At 37.6% G+C, this 20,327-nt stretch overlaps 1 long non-coding RNA gene across 1 annotated transcript in view; it reads right to left on the minus strand.

Moving 5' to 3' along the window:
- Positions 1 to 20,327, minus strand: part of LOC135320767 (uncharacterized) — a 246,698-nt gene that overhangs the window by 37,969 nt on the left and 188,402 nt on the right. Inside the window, exons 4-5 of the long non-coding RNA XR_010380088.1 lie at positions 14,167 to 14,429; positions 9,790 to 9,893 (exon numbers count right to left, since the gene is read on the minus strand). This is a non-coding gene — a long non-coding RNA (uncharacterized LOC135320767). The remainder of the gene's footprint in view (positions 1 to 9,789; positions 9,894 to 14,166; positions 14,430 to 20,327) is intronic.

Below are 20,327 nucleotides of genomic sequence, written 5' to 3' on the forward strand. Positions count from 1 at the left end.
ATGGCCGTCTTTTACACTATCTTCCAGGATAGAAATAGCAGAGAAGGATTAAAAAGAGTTCTTTTTTCCTTCAAGACTGAATGAAGTATTTGCAAGAATATCACCATCCTCCTTCTTAATCAAAAATAAATTTGATGTCAAATTGTGATAAATAAATCCTGGGCTGATTTTAATGTTTAGTTACCAGTACATAATCCCAATTTTTACAGTTCCCCTTTTTACAGTAAAACAGTGGTCATTCATAATTTTCTATCCTTAACGCCTTTGTTCTGAGTGGTAATATGTAGATAGTCGCTGACAATCTCAGAATTTAAAAAGATTCTGAAGTTCTCAAGTTCCATTCACATGAAGCATTTCCACTTAACTGTCCCCATTTCTCCCAACATTTATTATTGTGAAAACAAATCTACTTTGCCATCAATAGGCATATTCAGAGAAATTATCAAGTCAGACAAAGTTTGTGAACTTAAATATTGACTCTGGACCTGCAGTACACATGCATGAAATTTAAACAATCTTTGGCAATTTCAACATGTTGATCTAACAATGCACAGCAAATGTGTGGTCTTTTGCTAGCTCCTGAATGTCTACTCCTGCGATCTGTGCACTGCTCACTACTCAAATAAGGTCACCAAGAACATACAGCTAGATGTTTACTTCTGGGAATTCAGTCATTCATCTTGCTGTCTAAATGTTGTCCATATGGAGGCTTTAATTATAGGCATACATTTTAGTTTATAGAATACTCATTTTACAGGTAACACTGAAGAAGCATTTATACTTATGCTAGTTTTTAGCTTAAGAACTAAAGTGATGAAGAGCCTTAGTCCACTAATTAATTCTAATCATCAGTTCTTATTCCAGAGACTTTAAAGCTATAGGCACCATAAGATAGAAAACATCCATGTATTGATTGACAATACAAGGAAAATTGATCCTTTGCTTTCAGCTTTATCATTTTTTCCTTAATTTATCCCTAAGCACAAAAGTCAGGTTCAAATTCAAGATGGCGACAAAAGAGGATCCTAACACACCTCCTCCCATGAGCACACAGAATCTACAGCTACACATGGAACAACCTCCTCTGAAAAAAAAAAAAGAAAAAAAAAAACCAAAAAAAAACCATGCTGAGCAGCTCCTAGACCTCTGGCCCTCATGGAAGGTAGGAGAGGCTGAGACAGTCTCAGGATCAACCCCACTCCCTGAGGCAGTGACTCACATCTGGAGGGAACAAAAAACCTGGAGCTTCTCCCTAGGGTGCAAAGGGTTTGGATCTCACATTAGGCACCCCAACTTTTTAGACTTGTACATGAGGGAGGAGCCCCCAACCATCTAGCTTTGAAAACCAACAGGACCTGTGCCAACAAGACCCACAATGCACTCAGGCAGGCCCCCGAAAGTGTGTCATCATCACATCGAGATGTGAGAAATGGCCCTGACAGGCCTGGTGCTCAGGCTCACCAGCCCCAGCCCCAGCAGGGAGGAGTGGGGGAGGGACGGACGCCCGGGGCTGGCGTGGGAGGGGCTCATCTGCTTGTCTGGGAGCATCACCCTGAGGGGCAGGCATCTGATGTGACAGACTTTCAGGGGCCTGCGGGGGTGCTTTGCCTCACTTCAGATGGCAGACACCAACTTTTTTGCTATTTCTTTTAAGCCCTAGGTAGAAAATTCATCTACTAATACAGTAACGTGAAAGCTTCAGTCTGGAAATTAATCATTTTCTCCCACCCCCTCCACAGTCACAGACACAGCCCGGAGGCTTCCATCTTCAGCTTCAGCTGGGACCCCAGGCCTGAGCAAAGCTGCTTCTCTGAGTCTTCTTCTCATTGCTCTGCTTAGTTGATCCACTGTTTACTCAGGCTTATGTCTTCCTCACTTGGAGATTCACCCCTCATTTTAGCAAGATTCAATATCTAAGAAGAGTGTGTGGAGGTAAACTCTCTTAGTCCTTCAAGGTATGGCAGCTTTAGTTTTGCATTCACTCCTGATTAATAATATGGCTGGCCTAAGTATTCTAGGTTTAAAGACTTTTTCACTTAGAACTTTAAAAGCATTGCTCCATAGTAACAGCCGTGGTACTGACGACACGCCCAGAGTAGCTGTGTCTTGTCGTGTATGTTACTTTCTCTTAAGAAAGCTTTAGAATTCTCTACATTTGACTTCCTGAAATTTCTCAGTGACGTCGATGTTTAGACCTTTTTCCATGTAGAGGGACTACCTTATGTAGAGGGAAACATGTGTCTCCCTTCAGCTCTAGAAGTTTAGCTTAAAATTCCATCCTTCAGGGAGTGTTTTCCACCCCACTTTGTCAGCACTCTAACGAAAATCTGATCCATTGAAAATTGAACACAGCTCTTCTGACACCTTGATTCTGTCCCACTGAGACCCCTGTTGGATTTCTAACCTCCAGTCCTGTAAAATAATACGTTTGGGTTATTCTAAATCACCAACTTTGTGGTAGTTTGATTCAGCAGCAGTAGAAAACTAATACAGATGTTGGTAATGCAAGTCGAGTGCTACTGTAACACACAGAAAAATATGGAAGTGGCTTTAGAATTGGGTAGTGGGCAGAGGCTGCAAGAATTTTGAGGCACATGATGGAAAAAGCCTAGAGCAATTTGAATTGACCATTAATAGAAAAATGGGTAATACTGATTTTCCCAGGAGGGACTCATCAGAAGGAATTGAGGAGCCTGGCAGACAAATCGTCACTTTGGGAACGCCTAAATCAGCCTGCTGGGAGAAATACTGTAGACATGAAAGGTGCTGCTAGCAAAAGCTTGGAAGGAAATAAGCAACGTACTAGCAGCTCTGTTAGTCTTCCTTTTCATGTGCAGAATTTCATGCATACAGTGTCATTCTATGAGTAGAATACCATGGTATTCATGTATTCCTGAATTTTTCTAAGTTGTTAATTAAAAAGAGGGTAGGGGAGGAAGAGAGGTGGTTTAATTGTTTCCTCCATGGTCACTTTTTCTATTTGTTTATCTTGTAACAACATTCACTGCTTTTCTAATTCTTTTAGGTGGTAGGTTAGGTTGTCTATTTGAGATTGTTGGTTTCTGAGGAAGGCCTGAATCGCTATGAACTTCCCTCCTAGGATTGCTTCTGCTGCATCCCAGAGCTTTTGTGTGGTTGTATTTTTATCTTGTAACAACAGTCATTACTTTGCAGACTTTCCTCATATGTCCAGGAAAGAGAATCCTTGTGACACAGTGGCAGATAGTTCAGCAGAATTGTGTTCTGTAGTCATGTAGCAGCTGTAAGTGATAAACATGGACATTTCACTGAGGAGATTCCAAGCAAGGTGCTGAAATCTAAACAGCTTTCTTGTTGCTGTTCCTCATAAAATATGAGAAGAAAGAGACAGTAAATTCAAGGAAGAACTGTTACACATAATGAAACAGGACTCGATACTTTGGGAAATTCTTAGCCTATTCAGATTGCAAAAGATGCTGAAATAAAGAGGTCCCGCTCAGGAAATTGTGCTCTAGAGAATGTTACTGAATAGAGTTTCACTAATAACTCAGGAAAAAAAGGTCAGAGTATTCAGGTACATAAAAGGTTAAGCATGCAATTCATAATGCCCTCCGCAAGCTAAGAAGCCAGGAACAGAGATGGGAATATCCAGGGAAGATCTGTGGAGGAGGAACCTCTGGCCCAGGGAAGTGAATTCCAAGACATCCATGAGACATCTATTAAGTCCTTGAGAATGTAAGCCATCAGAACACTGCCAGCTTGACTGAAAAGGACAGAGAGGATAAAACAGGCTGTCTTTTTATTATCATTAATAGTACAGTGTAATTTGTTCTAAAAACCTAGTTTAATCCTTGTCCTCTATCTTCAGATCCAGGTTCAGTATTTCTGGCACAACTCCTTCATAGGCAGTATTGTGTATTTCCATCATAAATTACATATTGCCTGATTATTTTTGTGTGTGATGCCTTCTGACAATGGATGATTATTGTCTAAGCTGTTAATTCACCAGGAGTTGCAAAGCAGGATGATATTCTATCATTCCTTCCTCATGTACTATTACTTATTGCTGCTAAAATACAGTTTTCAAAAATGTAACATTGTAACTCTCATGTAAATTTAGCATAAACACGTCTAGGATTTTACTCAACTCATTAAGGAAGAGAAGAGTTAGGTAAAGAGCAGTTCAAAGTACATGTTTGAGGTGCTATGGATTTATTTTCAATTTAGTAATGTTAGAGTCACGTTTGCTAGGTTATATACCAGACTGGTTGGTATCGTACTTTAGGGCTTTTCTTTTCCACTGAACAAAAACTATTTGCTTACCTACTAGATAAAAATCTACAGAACAACAGGTAACATCAGAAAGCCCGGGACCTTTAAACAGCAGTCTTAACATTGCTTAGCCTCATTTATCTTTTTGAAGGCAAACCTCCCCTCATCAACTCTGACCATGGGGAGGTACAGTTCATTTAGAAAGGCAGGGCAAATCCTGGGTCCTTTCCCTCTTTTCACCTGTGTTCAGAACAATGTGCTTGTTTTTAGAATGTGCAACATTATGAAATCATGGATTTTCACATTTGATGTGTTCAGCCCATTGTAATTAGTATCCACATTTATTTAACCCTCTACCTTCTTAAATAAATGGAAGCATATCAAATATATTTTTAAAGAGATTAATAAAGAAAAAGCTAGTAAAAAGTGACTGTGAGAAGAACCAATGCAAATTTTGCCAGTAAGAGAGATCTTCTAAATCTTAGTGTGCTTGTGAAAGCTAATTCTATGGAGAACTGGATGCTGTGTAGAACATAAAAGATATGAAGAGGACAATCAGAGAATCTCAGATCTTCATTCATATTTCACAGTAAAATGAAACACAAAGTGCTAATCCTAGAAAATTGCATCCTTAACATCTGAAATGAGTAGAATCAAAACTTTCACACGGGACTGTAAACATCAGGTTTTTGATTAGTCAACTTAGCATGTGTGTGTAACTTATTAAAACTAGTAACATACAGTAAATATAAATGTCCTTTTATGCACTGCGACATCCCTATTAGCTTTCTGAGTCAAGCCATACTTTTCAGGTTGTTTGGGATGGGCTGACAGGCACACCTCCCTCCTTCTATGCCATAAAATTCCTGAGTTTTTCCTGTAGAAGTCACTGAATTCATTTCCTTCAGCTGTGTTTTCCTAATGCAAAAGCTAACATTTCCTTGGGGTAAATAGCTTTTAACTTTCCTTCCTGACACTCGAACTCTCAGGGGATTATAAGAGATGGACACTGTTCAAGATGTTAAGCTGTGAGGATGCAAATGTGTCTGGTTCTTAAATAGAAGCTGTCTTGCGAGATTGTCTCAATGAGTCTCAGGTGACTGAAGACAGATGTGATACATGTAATTGAAATGCTATTATTTATAAGACATTTTAATATACCTCTGTGATTTACATCAAAAAATATATATACCTTTATTTTTAAGTGTAATACTCTTCACTGAAAGTCAGCCAGCATTAGTTTCTCAGAAGCTTATGAGCAACTAGTCTATTCATTGTCTTCACTTGGACTCCTGAGTCTCACAATTTTGGGGGGACGCCTTTCACCTCCTGCATAATTCCTTCTTACTCACCTTTTCAGACTTCTCCTCACTTACTCCAAGTATCAGGCTGCTCCGGGGCCAAGTCTTTGAATCTGTTCTCTTTCCTGTCTAGACTCGGTCCCTTACTGATCTCACCCCACGTCAAGGCATAAAGACCATCTCTACACGTAGGAGCTCCAGCTCTGTATCTCTAGCTCTGCTCTCCCCAGTGAACTTTGGGAGTACGTCCAAAGTCAGCTCCATTTTCAAATTTCTCAGGCCAAATACCCAGGCATCACCTGGATGTTTCCACACATCACCCTACATGGCATTCTTCAGTAAATCTGGGAGGTTCCAATTTCAAAACATGTCCATAATTCAACCACTTCTCACCATCTCCACTGCTCTCACCCTGGACCAAGTCACCATCCCATCTCCTCAGAATATGGTATGATTTCCTGTCTGGTACATCAGGCAATTCCAGGTGGAAAAAAGATGGCAAATATGAGTCATTAAAAAGGACTTAATAAAGGAACTACTGACAAAGGTGGGAGCAGAGAGAAGAAGAAAAACAAAGGATCACGTGACACCCCAGTGCCAGCACTAGCAGGAAGACGTTACTACCTTCAGGCCGAGGAATTGTTACAGGAAAGCAGTAAAGTAGCTAAATGTGCAGGGCCATTGGCAGAACTGGGCCCTGATGGATGGACACAGCCAGCCAGTGGCGACCTGTACCAGCAGGAGAAGGGGTAATAAATATATAAATTTCACTCATCTCCCAGAATCTCCTGTGAGTGTCTCTCATCAGTTGAGCCCAATGCAAGTCAGCCTCAAAGAAGCCACTCAGGAGTTAACATATGTCACAAGTCACTCCTTCGGGGCACAAAGCAGGAAGAGAAGGGTGGGGAGTGATCACCATTATTCTCCCTTGCTCCTGCCCTTGCTCCTTTTTTTTTCTTTTTTTAAACACACAGCCTGGAAGGTTTTGTTAAAGACATGAGGCAGACCTTGTCAGACGGCTGCCCGAGCTCCTGGTGAGTTTCTATCCATCAGCGTAGACGTCTCCGAGGCCCCGCCTCCAGAGCCCCTCTTCCTATGAGGGCCTTTTCTTACTGCTCTCTTGTGCAACTTTCTTGAGGTGCACCACTCTCCTTGTGGTTTCTCGGCCATTCCAGGCACACACCTGCTTCAGGGCCTCTCTAGTTTTCTTCCTTCAGCGTGAGCTCTCTGCCTCCAATATTCCTTGTGATTCACTTCACCTTTTACTCAGACGTCCCCCTCTCTGCAAGGCCTTTCCTGGCCACCTATCTAATTTACACCAGTATTCGCATCAAGTCCTGACTTGCTTTTCTCGTTGGAAAAAATTATTTCCTATTCTATTTCTACCGTCTAATATACTTTATATTGTATGTCAACTTAAATATCTAATGTATTTACTTTAATGTAAGCTCCCTGGGGATGAAAACTGTTCTCTTTGCTTCCCTGATGTTTTCCCAGTGCCTACAGCAGTACCAACACAGAGTAAGTGCTCAGTTAGCATTTGCTTAATGAATGAATGAAAACAAAAATGGACAGAACCCTTCTTTTCCCCCAAGCATTTTCATATGATAAAATATGTGAAATCTTGCGAGTGCTGCAGTGTTTCATTTTCAATTGGTTTTACTCCTGCACTTAGATCAACAACCCACGTACCATTCCCTGCAACTGGCTATTTGTGATTACGAGGTCGAGCAGCCCATGTAACAATGCAGCCTATTGATTAAGAATAGTCAGATATTTAAGCACCAAGTAGCAGGAGAAGGAAAGTCTGCCCTCATTATTCAACTTCAGTTAGTAGCTGTGAGTACAGTATCCTCTGGAAGGGTGGCAGGCCCTTAGCTATTTAAATTCAGAATGTACAGCTAACAGCAAACTGTAGGAAAGTGTATCTGATGTGGGTGGTAATACAAAGGAGAATTAATAAGGAAAAATGTGTCCCAACGCTTCAAACATTATCGCATGCTTTGGAGACATACAGTCTCTCAGTAGGCAATTCAGAAACAAGTCGCAGTGACTGGCCCTTTAGTCTGTCTCTATTTAGCAAATCGTTTTGCCTCCTCTTTGCAAGATCACATTTGTTTATCTTCAAAGTGCTGCATTATAAAGTCTGCTTAAATAAACTAAGTTATTTCAATTTAGAAATATAAGAGTGATGAAGATCTAACCATGTTTCTTTTAATTTTTTTTTATTATTAAAGTGTAGTCAATTTAGGTGTTAGTTTCAGGTATACAGCAAACAAATTCAGTTATATATAAATATTTTTTTCAGTTTCTTTTCCATTACAGCTTGTTACAAGGAACTGAACATAGTTCCCTGTGCTATACAGTGGGTCCTTGTTGTTTAGCTACAGCAACGTGTATCTGTTAATCGCAAACACCTAATCTATCCCTCCCCTCCCCTCCCCTCCAGTAACCACAGTTTGTTTTCTATGTCTGTGAGACTTTCTGGTTTGTAAATAAAATTTAAACATGGTATTTAGGTTCAAGTAAAATCCCTTCTGCTTTGCTTTTCCCATATGCACAATATTAAAGAACATAGAGATTACATAATGGTCCTTAAGGATTTTATCTATCTGATACCTATTTAGGAATAGAACTTAGGAAAAAAAAAAATAAGAGAGAGAGAGAAAGAATTTTAAAAAAAGGGAGAAAGAGGGTTTGAAAACAGTGTATAATGAATAATAGAAGAGTGAGTTGAGGCAGAGTATTAATCGGGTTGAGATGTCCTTTTGAAACCTTTACAAAAAAAGGGGGGGGGATGAATAGATGTTTTTGAAACCTGTGTCTAATCAATAGCAGGACATCAAAACCCAAGAGAAATAGAAATGAATTAAGAAGTAAAGATTAAGAGAGTAATAGAAAATAGAACAGGTAAAAACAGATTTAAAAAAAAAAGGGGGGGTTTGTCGAGAATAAACAAGTGGGACCTAATGAAACTTACAAGCTTCTGCACAGCAAAGGAAACCAGAAATAAAACAAGAAGAAAACCTACGGAATGGGAGAAAATTTTTGCAAGTGAAACCGACAAAGGGTTGATCTCCAGAATATATAAGCAGCTCATACGACTCAATAAGAAAAAAATAAACAACCCAATCCAAAAATGGGCAGAAGACCTAAACAAGCAATTCTCCAAGGAAGACATACAAATGATCAAAAAGCACATGAAAAAATGCTCAATATCACTAATTATCAGAGAAATGCAAATCAAAACTACAATGAGGTATCACCTCACACCAGTCAGAATGGCCGTCATTCAAAAATCCACAAATGACAAATGCTGGAGAGGCTGTGAAGAAAGGGGAACCCTCCTACACTGCTGGTGGGAATGCAGTTTGGTGCAGCCACTATAGAAAACAGTGTGGAGATTCCTCAAAAGACTAGGAATAGACTTACCATATGACCCAGGAATCCCACTCCTGGGCTTGTATCCAGAAGGAAATCTACTTAAGGATGACACCTGCACCCCAATGTTCATAGCAGCACTATTTACAATAGCAAAAACATGGAAACAGCCTAAATGTCCATCAACAGGTGACTGGATAAAGAAGCTGTGGTATATTTATACAATGGAATACTACTCAGCCATAAAAACCAACAACATAATGCCATTTGCAGCAACATGGATGCTCCTGGAGAACGTCATTCTAAGTGAAGTAAGCCAGAAAGAGAAAGAAAAATACCATATGAGATTGTTCATATGTGGAATCTAAAAAACAAAAACAAACAAACAAAAACAAAGCATAAATAAAGGACAGAAATAGACTCACAGACAGAGAATACAGACTTGTGGTTACCAGGGGGGTGGAGGGTGGGAAGGGATAGACTGGGATTTCAAAATTGTAGAATAGACTACACTGTATAGCACAGGGAAATATACACAAAATGTTATGATAACTCACAGAGAAAAAAACGTGACAATGAGTGTGTATAAGTCCATGAATAACTGAAAAATTGTGCTGAACCCTGGAATTTGACACAACATTGTAAAATGATTATAAATCAATAAAAAATATTTAAAAAAATAAAAAATACAATGTGCTTAGACATTGAAAGTAGATCCATGTTTTACATATAGTTATCAATTTCTACAACAAAAAATTTAGAGAAGACTTCTAATCTACCGAAAAAAGTCATGACTTAGTTTTCCTTTATCAAACAATCAAACACAGACTCCTAAAAATAATGGAGTCACACTTACTCGTTTCTGAGAAATCCTTCTTAATTGCTGACTTCGTATCCCCTCTTCTCCTGCTCAACAGTGTAGTCCATCTCTTTGATCTCTAAGTAGAAGCTCCTTAAGCCCTGAAAGTAGAGAAACAGGAAACATGTTATACATTTCTGAATTGCCAAAGGGAAATGGTTATATAAAACTCTAAATGAATCTACTATGTAATACATAAAAATGCCAGGCAATAGCTGAGGTCAGGCTACCTATTTAAATATATACACTAATTAACTGAGAGACACTGAAGCTAAAGAACTCGGTCATTTCAAGGTCAAACACACACACACACACAACATATTAGAGAACGTAAAAGCTTAAGATCCTCATGAGAACTAAATAAATCACAATCTTACTGTGAAATGCATGCACGAAAATGTCTGTTTGGGTGATCAGAGCATCAGAATTTTATAAGCTAAAATAAATTCTCAAGGTATATGAACTTGAATCTGGTAAGAAAAACCTGAAGAAAGTCTTGTATTCTAGTTTATATAATTATAAAATGATAGACTGACAGTTTTCAGACATGTTTCACATGCTTCTCAATTTTCTTTTGACACTTATTTTATGGAGAGACCTACTCTACTTGCCATCTCTTTACAGATTTTCTGTGTGATAACTTTAAAGATTTCTTCATCACCCTTGATATTAAGTGTCTACTTTTATCTTCCAAGTATTTTTCATAATTTTTGTCTTAATCCATATAAGAAACTTCTGTACTTATATGGTATTCTGCAGCTGCACTAAAAAGTCTTGTTGAACGTTTATTCTGCCTGTAACTTGAAGGGCACGTTTTCGGTAAGAACTTGGGTCTTTCCTGAACTCCTGAAAAGTCTCTTACTCTCTTCCTTCATGTTTTTATTTTTATCAAACTTACGTAGTCACTACTTTAAAAGAGTCGTAGGATTATGTATATTTTCCTGTGAGAAGTAGCAGTTCACTGCCCTCCATACCCATCTTTACAAACAAACCAACCTCCCCTCTTTTAGCACATTATTATGGTACTTTCTAGATCTCTTAATATTGCTAACTGATTTCTTCAGTTTTAAGCATTATCAATATTGACTTGTCACCATAGAGGGTGACTAAGCCTTCTTTCTTCCCTCTGCATTCCTCACACACCCATATACAAACCCTTTTGTGGCAAACACACCCTAAGGTGACCCCCTATGAGTCATAAACCCTAAACAACCCCTCCCCAAGTGCAGGCAGAACTTATGACCTGCTTCAAGTCCACAGAATACGGCAAAGCTGAAGGATTTTTACTGATGTGATTAAAGCCTCAAATTAGTAGAATTTGAGTTCATCAAAAAGAAGAATGTCCTGAGTAGGCTTGACTTAATTGGGTAAAATCCTTTGAGAGAGGGACTGGGGCACTCCCAAAGGTCAGAGATGTTTTCTTACTGACCTTAAAAGAAGCAAGCACCATGAGATCTACAGGCGCAAGAAATGAACCCTTCCAACTACCTGAGGGAGCTTAGAACCCGGTCTTTCCCCAGATGACAATACAGCCCAGCCTTGATGGAAGTTCAGCCTTGACTGAAGCCTTGTGAGACCCCCAATCAAAGCAGCCAGCTAAGTTCTGCCTGCACTCCTGACCCACGGGAACTGTGAGCTAGTACAAGTGCATTGTTTGAAGACTAAATTTGAGTATTTTGTTACTCAGTAACAGAGAACTAGTATTCCTTCCCTTTGTAACCTCCCAAATTGCCAGCATTGGTCTTACCAGTTTTGAGTGTTAGTATGAGTATGACATGTAAGTGCTTTTACTAACTGCAGTCAGCCACGGCTACCTTTCCTTCCTGCAGACGAGATAATCGCTGCTCTCTCTCCATCACCCCTCCTTTTTTTTCATTTTCTTTCTTTTTTTTTTTGATATTCATCTTTTTGATATTTTGATTTTTTTTGACATTTCATCTTTTAGCTGTCTAATTTTCCCTCAAGAGAGTGAAATACATTACTATTCTATCAGTTTCAGTGTCCTGGGTCTATTCCAGAGGGTCTTTTGGTGCTGTAATCAGAACTCATCTCTCCCTAGTCCTAACACAAGCTATCATGCTGTCCCCTCCATCATGACCATCTTGACTTCTCTCCTGTGTTGCAGACATTGTTTCCTATGTCCTATGTGTTCCTCTCTCTTATCTCACTCTTGTCCTCTAGGAGCTTCATGTTTTTACTCTACCTACTGACTGCACTGACAGTTTGGCTGCATATAGAATTGTAGTGAGAAATAAACTCCCTTCACAAGGCTGAAACCTAACTGCCTAAGTACCTTCCAGGGGTCTTATTGGGAAGGACAAAGCTATTCTGATTCATTTTCCTCTATGTGTCACCTACTTTTTTCATCCCTGGAAGTTAAGAAACTTCTCTTCATCTAAAGTGTTTGAAATTTCAAATTGATGTGCCTTGGAGAGTTTACACCAAGATGATTTGCTTTTGCAAACTAGTCCATTTATGGTTGTTTCTCTTTTAATATTTTAATTTTCATTGTTATATATAGTCATCCCTCAGTACCTATGGGAGATTGGCTCCAGGACCCACCAAGGACACCAAAATCTGCAAATGCTGAAGTTCCACAGTCAGCCCTCTGAATCTGCAGTTCTACATCTGCAGATTCAACCAACTGCAGATCATGCAGTACTACAGTATTTATTGAAAAAAAAAAAATCTGAATATAAGTGTTCAAACCATGCTGGTCAATAGAACAATTAAAGAAAAGCAATGGAATTTTAAATCATGGTCTATATTCATGAAAGACAAATTAATAAGCCACACAACTTTGCTAGACAGAATTTCTGAAGATATCTCACAATATCATGGCTGATTCTTTTCATTTTGTTTCTAGGATCCTCAGTGCATGGCAATGAGAAGAAAATTTCTCATCTAGTTAACATCATCCTAAAAACAATGAAAAATGGTAAAAATATGAATGTTTGATACTCATCCTCCCTCCAAAACAATTAAGTAAGATGAAAAGGAAAGTGTTTTACTTCTAATAGATGAAGAGCAAAAATATCTATTCATTTATAATTAGAGTAAGAACATTGCCAAAATGATATGTGAAAGCATCATGACTCATTTCTGTTATTAATTTACACTTGTTAAATATTGGAAATAAAACTGTCTGTCAATGATGGATTATGTCAAGGCCCTGAAAGTGAATGGAAACCTCATAAAACAAAAATAAAATGTTGATATAATTTAAAACAATTAACTTTTTTTGAGGCATTAAAGAATCTGACTCAGAATGGCTTTGTTTTAATTATTAAGGTTCACACTTATCTCTTTATCTGTAATAGTTACCCAACTCTGTGATTGTTTTTAAAAATTAGTATACAAGCACTAATATCTGAAAGAATAAGGCAAGTAATATGCATTATTAAGTTTCTATTATTATAAGCCAAGCCCTTTTCATACTTTTCATTTTAATCCATATTACAAACTTCTGTGATATTTACAGAAAAGGAAACAGAGGGTCGGGGGGTTAAGTGCATTGCTCAGCTACACTGTGAGTAGGTGGCAAATGAGAATTCCAATGTAAGTCTATCCAACACACAAACCATTTTCTCCTACTCCATACATTTCAATTTTTGCTCAAATATCTTCACAGACTAATTTCAATAAATAAATGGTCAAATCTACTGACAAAAGTGTTAGTAAGAGTAATGGCTGTACAGTTTCCACATGGTTTATATGAATACAAAAACTGACACAGAAAGAATAAGCATGTGCCCTCTCCCTCCCCATCATGAGGCTCAAGGATGGGCAGGTGTTTCCTTCACCACCAAATAAAATGGACTTCCCACAAGGTTTTGTTTCTTTAGGAGATCCCAGAGTCCTGGGATCAGTCTTTGTCATAGGAGGGAAAACCCAAGACAAGTGCTTTAAGAGGGCTTTGATTTCCCCAAACTTTTTAATCTCAAAATTAAGAGCAGTGCCCCTCAGTATGTCCCAGGAGTGGTCCCACTGGCATGCTCCTAGCCCTATTCCACATCCCCCCCAAGACTTCCCCCAGAAAAACTCAGGTCTCCACCTCATCCCCAGAAGTCACCAGAGCTTCACCTTAGAAAGCACTTGACTTTGCCATTATAAAGTAAGGTCTCACTACATGAAAACTGCAGGCAGTCTGGTTTCTTCTTTGCATGCATTAACTGCCTCACCTTGCAAAGCTAAGTGAAACTGGAGCCTTGGAGGGACAATAGTCTGTGTTTTCTTACCAGGTGATAATTAGCTGTTCCAAAAAAAAAAAAAAGTGGTAAGTTCTTTAAAAATCACTATCTACTAATTTAGAAAAAATACAGAAAAATGCGTTTCTTCTTTTAGGCACAAACGTGAAACGATGCTTTTTCTTACCATTTAGTAACGCCAATGCAAGGGATGCAGCACGAGACAGATGACGTGTTTTCTCTTCCCCCGTAAAGCAGTTAAAGAATGGGAAAAGACCCGTTCTTCAGGCTGTGCTTCTGGCTCTGCAGACTCTTTCAGCCCCCCACCCCAAAGCCCAGCAGCTCTTAGTGTCAGAACATTTTCAGTCATCTAACGTTTAACTTCACTTTTTCATGTGTTTCTTGGTGGAGAAGCCAAACAGCTGCTTGCTACTCTGGTAGCAACACTTCCTGTTTAGGAAAAAAATATATTTTTAATATAAATATATATTTATATTTACATATTAATTATTATAAAATTTAATCTTCTGTTCTAGGATCAAAAATAGCATTAAAATTTTTGAATGTCTAAAGCTTTCCAAAACATAAAGGTATTTTAAATATGACCCCAACATTTCCCATCTCCTGGTCTCTTCTATACACCTTTGCCATTCCTCCCACTGAAAAGTGCTGTGTCTTCTACACTTGAATTCAGGAAAACTTGTCACTGCTTTGGTCAACTGAGCACAGAAGAAGTGACACTGTGTGACTCTGATATTATGTCATCAAATGTGTTGTAGCTTCTGTCTCATTCCCTGGCACACTTGCACTTGGAGCTCTGAGCCAATGTGTGGAAAGTGTGACTACCTAGAGCTGCCACGCTGTGAGGAAGCCAAGACACGTGGACAGGCTACGTGCAGACTTTAAAGTTGGCAGTCCTAATCTTCCAGTCATCCCAGACCAAGAACCAGACTTGTGAGTGAATGAGCCTTCTGGTGATTCCAGCCTCCAGACTTTGAGACCCCAAGGGCAGAATAAAGCTATCCTGTTGGACCCTGTCCAAATTGCTGATTCACAGAATCTGTGCATAAAAAAATGGTCATTGTCATACGTTACTTATTTTTGGAGTAATCTGTCCCACAGAAATCGTCACCAGAATACTCTCCCCTCAACTAACACAACATGCTACTTCTCATTTAGTTTTTACATTCTTTGATTGCTTTCTGGTCTTACCTGTCTGCTAAAGTCACAAAGTAATGGGAATTTACTCTTCATATATTTCCACACTCTTTCCTTCCAAGTGCCACAACCCTATTAGACATTTACATGACTGAAACAAGTGTCCATAACATTTCCAGAGCAAAAACTATCTCATCAACTTATTATTCAGTCTCATTAGAGTAATCATTAAAACTCTCAAGTATTCGTGCTCTCTCAAAACAGGTTTTTCCCAGCTCAGAGAAAGGCCTGGAATATCACCTCCAAGCAGAGATTCAGTGATACCTGCATTTGTTAAATTCCAAGTCAAGTCTTCCTGCTTGTATAACACATTATTAATTCATCACTTAACATAAGAATGTTTCCTCAATCCACAAATTATATTTCAAACATTCATTTTTTTAATAGTAGCTCATGGAAGAAATTACTAACTTTAAAATCCTAACAAGCTTTTTGGTATCTGAATTCATTCAATTTTGTCTTTAAAATTTGAATCTCCCCTCAAATGATCTGGGCTACCATCATGGACCAAGTTTCTTGCTACATTAGTGCCAGTTCCACTAAAATTTTTTGTTTGAGCATATCTTTTAGTTACTAGGAGAAATACAATGAAAAATTAGCAATCAAAGAAAGTATGAAGTATACTGTGAAAATGTAAATAAGAAAATTAAGACAGTTACTGTATACAGTGGTTCAGTAACTTCATTACTTTTGTGAAATTTACTAGTCAAAAATATTTTACAAGAAGGAAACATATCCTTTACAAAATAGAAAGCATTTATCTTATGTTTACCTCTGTGAAAACTACTGAAAGAAAAACTTAGTTACTAACTGTTCAAAGTCATCACACCATTTCATACATTACAGGGCAATGTAATGATAAATTTGTTTGCAATGGTGCAATGTTTACTTTATTTGGGTTCATAATAAAAATCCATAGGAATGACCAGTTTTAATAAAATATGCATGTAGGGAGAAAACATATTTGGTGCATTTTCAGATTAAAGCTTTCTCCCATTTTTTGTCCAAATAAAATATTTGCTTTTTAAGTTAGTGAAATCATATATTACAGCCATAAGGTGACTTTTTCCTGGATATTATGTTCATGAAGAATTTGGAGTTAATCAAGGTAAATCATAATGAGACCTATTTCACAACTATACACTTATTAAAATTAATAATACAAATAATAAATGTATTTATGCTACTGCATATTTTCTAGGCTTTGTCCTAAACTCTTGATGCCTTTTCTTATTTAGCCTTTACATAATGTTTATACGACAGTTATTACTATTACCTGTATTTTATAGGCAACACATTAAGGAAATTAGCTCATCAAGCAAGTCATGGAGACCTCAAGGCAGAAACTCAGCTACGTATTTGATTCTAAAACCATTTGTGCCCCTTCTACATTACAGTGCCTGCCAATCGTATTTTAGAGACATTTACATAATGTATTTCCTGATATCTCTAAGCATTTATAATCTCAAACTAACCAAAATAACCTTAAAGTATAAGAAGCAAAAAACTAATAGACATTACATAGTTCTTTATTAAGACAGAAGGTATTTTTCCAGTAAAATTTAACTTCTTTAAACAAAGCAAAAGGATACCAAATATACACACTATAACATGGAAAATTATTTTACAGAATGTGAAATAAAACAGTGTTGTAAGAGTACAAGGATATATACATATATTTCTGCATGATTTTTTTAACTGTGGAGAAGAGAAATGAAAATATATTATACATAACTTTTAAATATATATAACCTTTACAGTTTTGACACCTGATTGCCCTAAGAAAGTATTTGCAGGATTAGTTAACACTCATAACTGTGGATCAAAACAGCTGACAGAAATTGATACAAGAGACAGCTGGAGGGTAATATTTTTTCCATATGTTTAATGATCTTAAGCCTAAACTAAAGTACCTGTTTCTATTACCTAGAAAGACAGATGTTCATAAACAAACTTGAAACCTTTGAATAAGAAATTTAAATTTAATTTTAAATTTAATTTTGACTGTATGCTTCATGAGAGCAATGATACATTGGCTTATACCTCTTTATTTTCTATGTGAAAATACTGTTCAGCACATAACTGAAGCACAATTAATACTTGTGTGATAAATCACTTAAGTAACATTAGTACATAACCTAACAGAGTAAACTTTCAAGTTCACCTAGAATGACATCGAGACAGAGGTCACATAGGGAAGAGTTTTTCTTTATTTAACCAACTTCTACCTAAAAACTGTTGTATAAATAACATCTTTAACACAGTAAAACAAATCCACCATAAAAACAGAAAACAAAGAGCAAACTGAGAAAGTAATTTGTAATAAAATGATAATGTTCATATACCAAATTCAAAATAAAAGAACTATAAATATGGCAGGAAAAGCATGGCTATCTTAACAGCAAAATGCACACAGGCCAGGAACACAGAATTCATAAAAGAAAGAATAAATGAAACAACAATAAAAATGTTTAGAATTACTGGTAATCAAGTCAATTCAATTTTGAAATATTTTTTACATATATCAATTAGACAAATTTTTTTTTAAATCCCTGGTGGGAGATGAGGAGAGAAAGGGCAGTGTTGGGTACTAGTCTTGGGAGAATGAACTTGTATATTTCTATGGGTAAGTTTGGAAATAATTTTAAAAACATATCCAATAAGGAGTTTGATTTAAGAAACTGGGTTAAAAAATAATGATATGATAAAGTATTTTAAATGATAACAAGAAAAGACAAAAACTTTAGGAAAAATATCCATAAAAGAAAGCCCAAACATGAAACAAACCAAATAAAACATGATTTAGTGAATTTTAAGACTACATCTGACTATAATTAAAGATTCTTCTTTGAGCTATACAGGTTTTGTGGCTTATAAATTTTTTTTTGTCTCTGAGTCCAATCATAATATGAGTTTCTAATTGTGACTGATATTTACATAATTATATTGCTGTTCATTATTATCAAATTTTAGATTAACTCTGAAAGCACATCCTAGGAGAATTAATTACCATAATAGAACAGCATGTAAGAGTTATAAACTCTGATAGCAAAATAATGACAAAGCTGAGAGAAGCTAGCAAAGGAGAAGGCAGGAGAGTAATGTAGGAACCTATTTTTTTTTTACTCATTTTGCATAATGGAGTGTCAAGAATTATGGCCCAAAGTTGACTAAACAATTTATCAATAGTAATGTATTCAACTATAAGTTACAGGAAAACAATGATTCAGAGAAAGGAGAACACATGTGAGTGTGTCTGCCTCAGTCCTGGGCTGGTACATCTGGTCAACAATTTCATGAAGAGCTGGGAACCTTCTGTCTTTCGTCTCTAACAGGGTCACAGAATGCCTGCTGCCCCCCACCCACACCCCATATTTATGTTCATATTCCAGACAGATGAAGAGGGCACAGCCAAGGCTGAAGAGAAGATGGGTATTAAGGGAGTCACTTAATAAGATCTGCCATAATGAGGAAAATAGTTTTTAGTACATAATACGAAGTCTTCAAAGTACTATTACTAATAACACTCAGGAGATGGGTGCACAGCAAAACTGAGCTAAAACTCCTCGTTAGTTAGATGAAGGAATCAAAATCATTCCCTAAGTTCATATATTGAGAAATTCAAATAATCACCAGAAAAATTAAAACCAGAATTTAGAGGCAGATTTTCTGAACAGAGCTGAGTGGGAGGGTCTCAGGACACTTGTGCTTTTAGTCTATTTGTTTATTTCACAAACACTGATTGGTTGACTCTTAGGCCCAGAGAGTTTCTCTCATCACTGGGGATGCACCAAGGGTAAGACAACAATGTCCATCCCCTTATTTATATTCTAGTAGCAAGTAAGACAGGCAGAGATATACATATAATCTCAGACAATGACATGTGCTAAAAAGAAAGCGATGGGTTCAGGGTGATTTGAGATGGAGACAGAATCTCTCTCTCTGAAGAGGTGACCTCTGAACAGAAATGAGAACGAAGTACAGAACTGATCCCCATGAGAAGATTCAACTACAGGGAACAGGTGACTACAGATCTACTGTGTCTTAGAGCATGGGACAGTATTTGCTACCTTGAAAAGCCAGGTAACTGATTCCCACCTCTCTACCAGGCACTAATGAGGTTCAAGTTTTTCTGTTATTGATCAAGCCCATCAGAGTTGCACTGACAAACTTTATCCAAAGCCATGAAACAAACTGGCAGGACTAACGTTGAATCCATTGTGTTAACACAATTGCTGAGGCCCTAACACAATGTCTATTCCAATGATATATTCTAGACTGTAGCTGCTGACAGATTCCAAAGTTTTTCCAGGCATGGAGAAACTCTAGCTAAGAATGAACAAAATAACAGAGTAGAGAGAATGATGTAGGATTTTAATCTCAGGTAAAATTCTGGCCTTTAGATTTATGAGACAATACAATTTTATTTCAGATTAGATATTTTTGAAATTATAATCTTTGACCTCATTTGTAAAAGGATTCTATTTTTGAGCTTTAATTTCTTCCAGGGAATTTAATAAGTGCAGAGGACAAATTTGGGGTGACTTGTGTAAGTGGCATTCTGTTGGCAAAAGGTATTTGTGTGTTTGTGTGTTTCATGATAGCACTCATCCTCAATGCAGAACTTTTTATATGATACATTGGACAGTATGGCTACATATACTTTGGATGAGATATAGAATAGGGTATGAAATTTCATCCTGTAAATCATGGTGTTGAATTAATAACATATTCTCCTGAACCACTCTGGAGAGGTCTGAATCACTGCAGAAAAGTGTATAATGCCCACCAGTGGTCTCGGCAGTAAGGATCCAAGGGAGCAGTGGTGGGTCCTGAGGGAGGGAGCCCATGAAGTTGGGAAGAGAACAGTGCTGGGAATGAGGATTGCCCACCCCTGGGATTGAGTTGTCTAATAACCACACTCTGCTTAATTGTATCATTGGGTGACTAAGTCCAATGGGTTAAAAGAATACAATGTTGGGGGAATATTAGAATGAAAAGCTTCTCATCAAGGGAGCAGAATTATGGTGACACTCCTGGTCTCTCATGGCCCCTCTATCACAAATGATAAGTAAGGAAAGAATAAACAAGGTAAACTAGCCTCAGCGCCTCCTCTCTTTCTTTCCTAAG

The sequence above is a fragment of the Camelus dromedarius genome, unplaced genomic scaffold (genome assembly GCF_036321535.1).
Source record: "Camelus dromedarius isolate mCamDro1 unplaced genomic scaffold, mCamDro1.pat HAP1_SCAFFOLD_8, whole genome shotgun sequence".
NCBI classification, from domain to species: Eukaryota; Metazoa; Chordata; class Mammalia; order Artiodactyla; family Camelidae; genus Camelus; species Camelus dromedarius.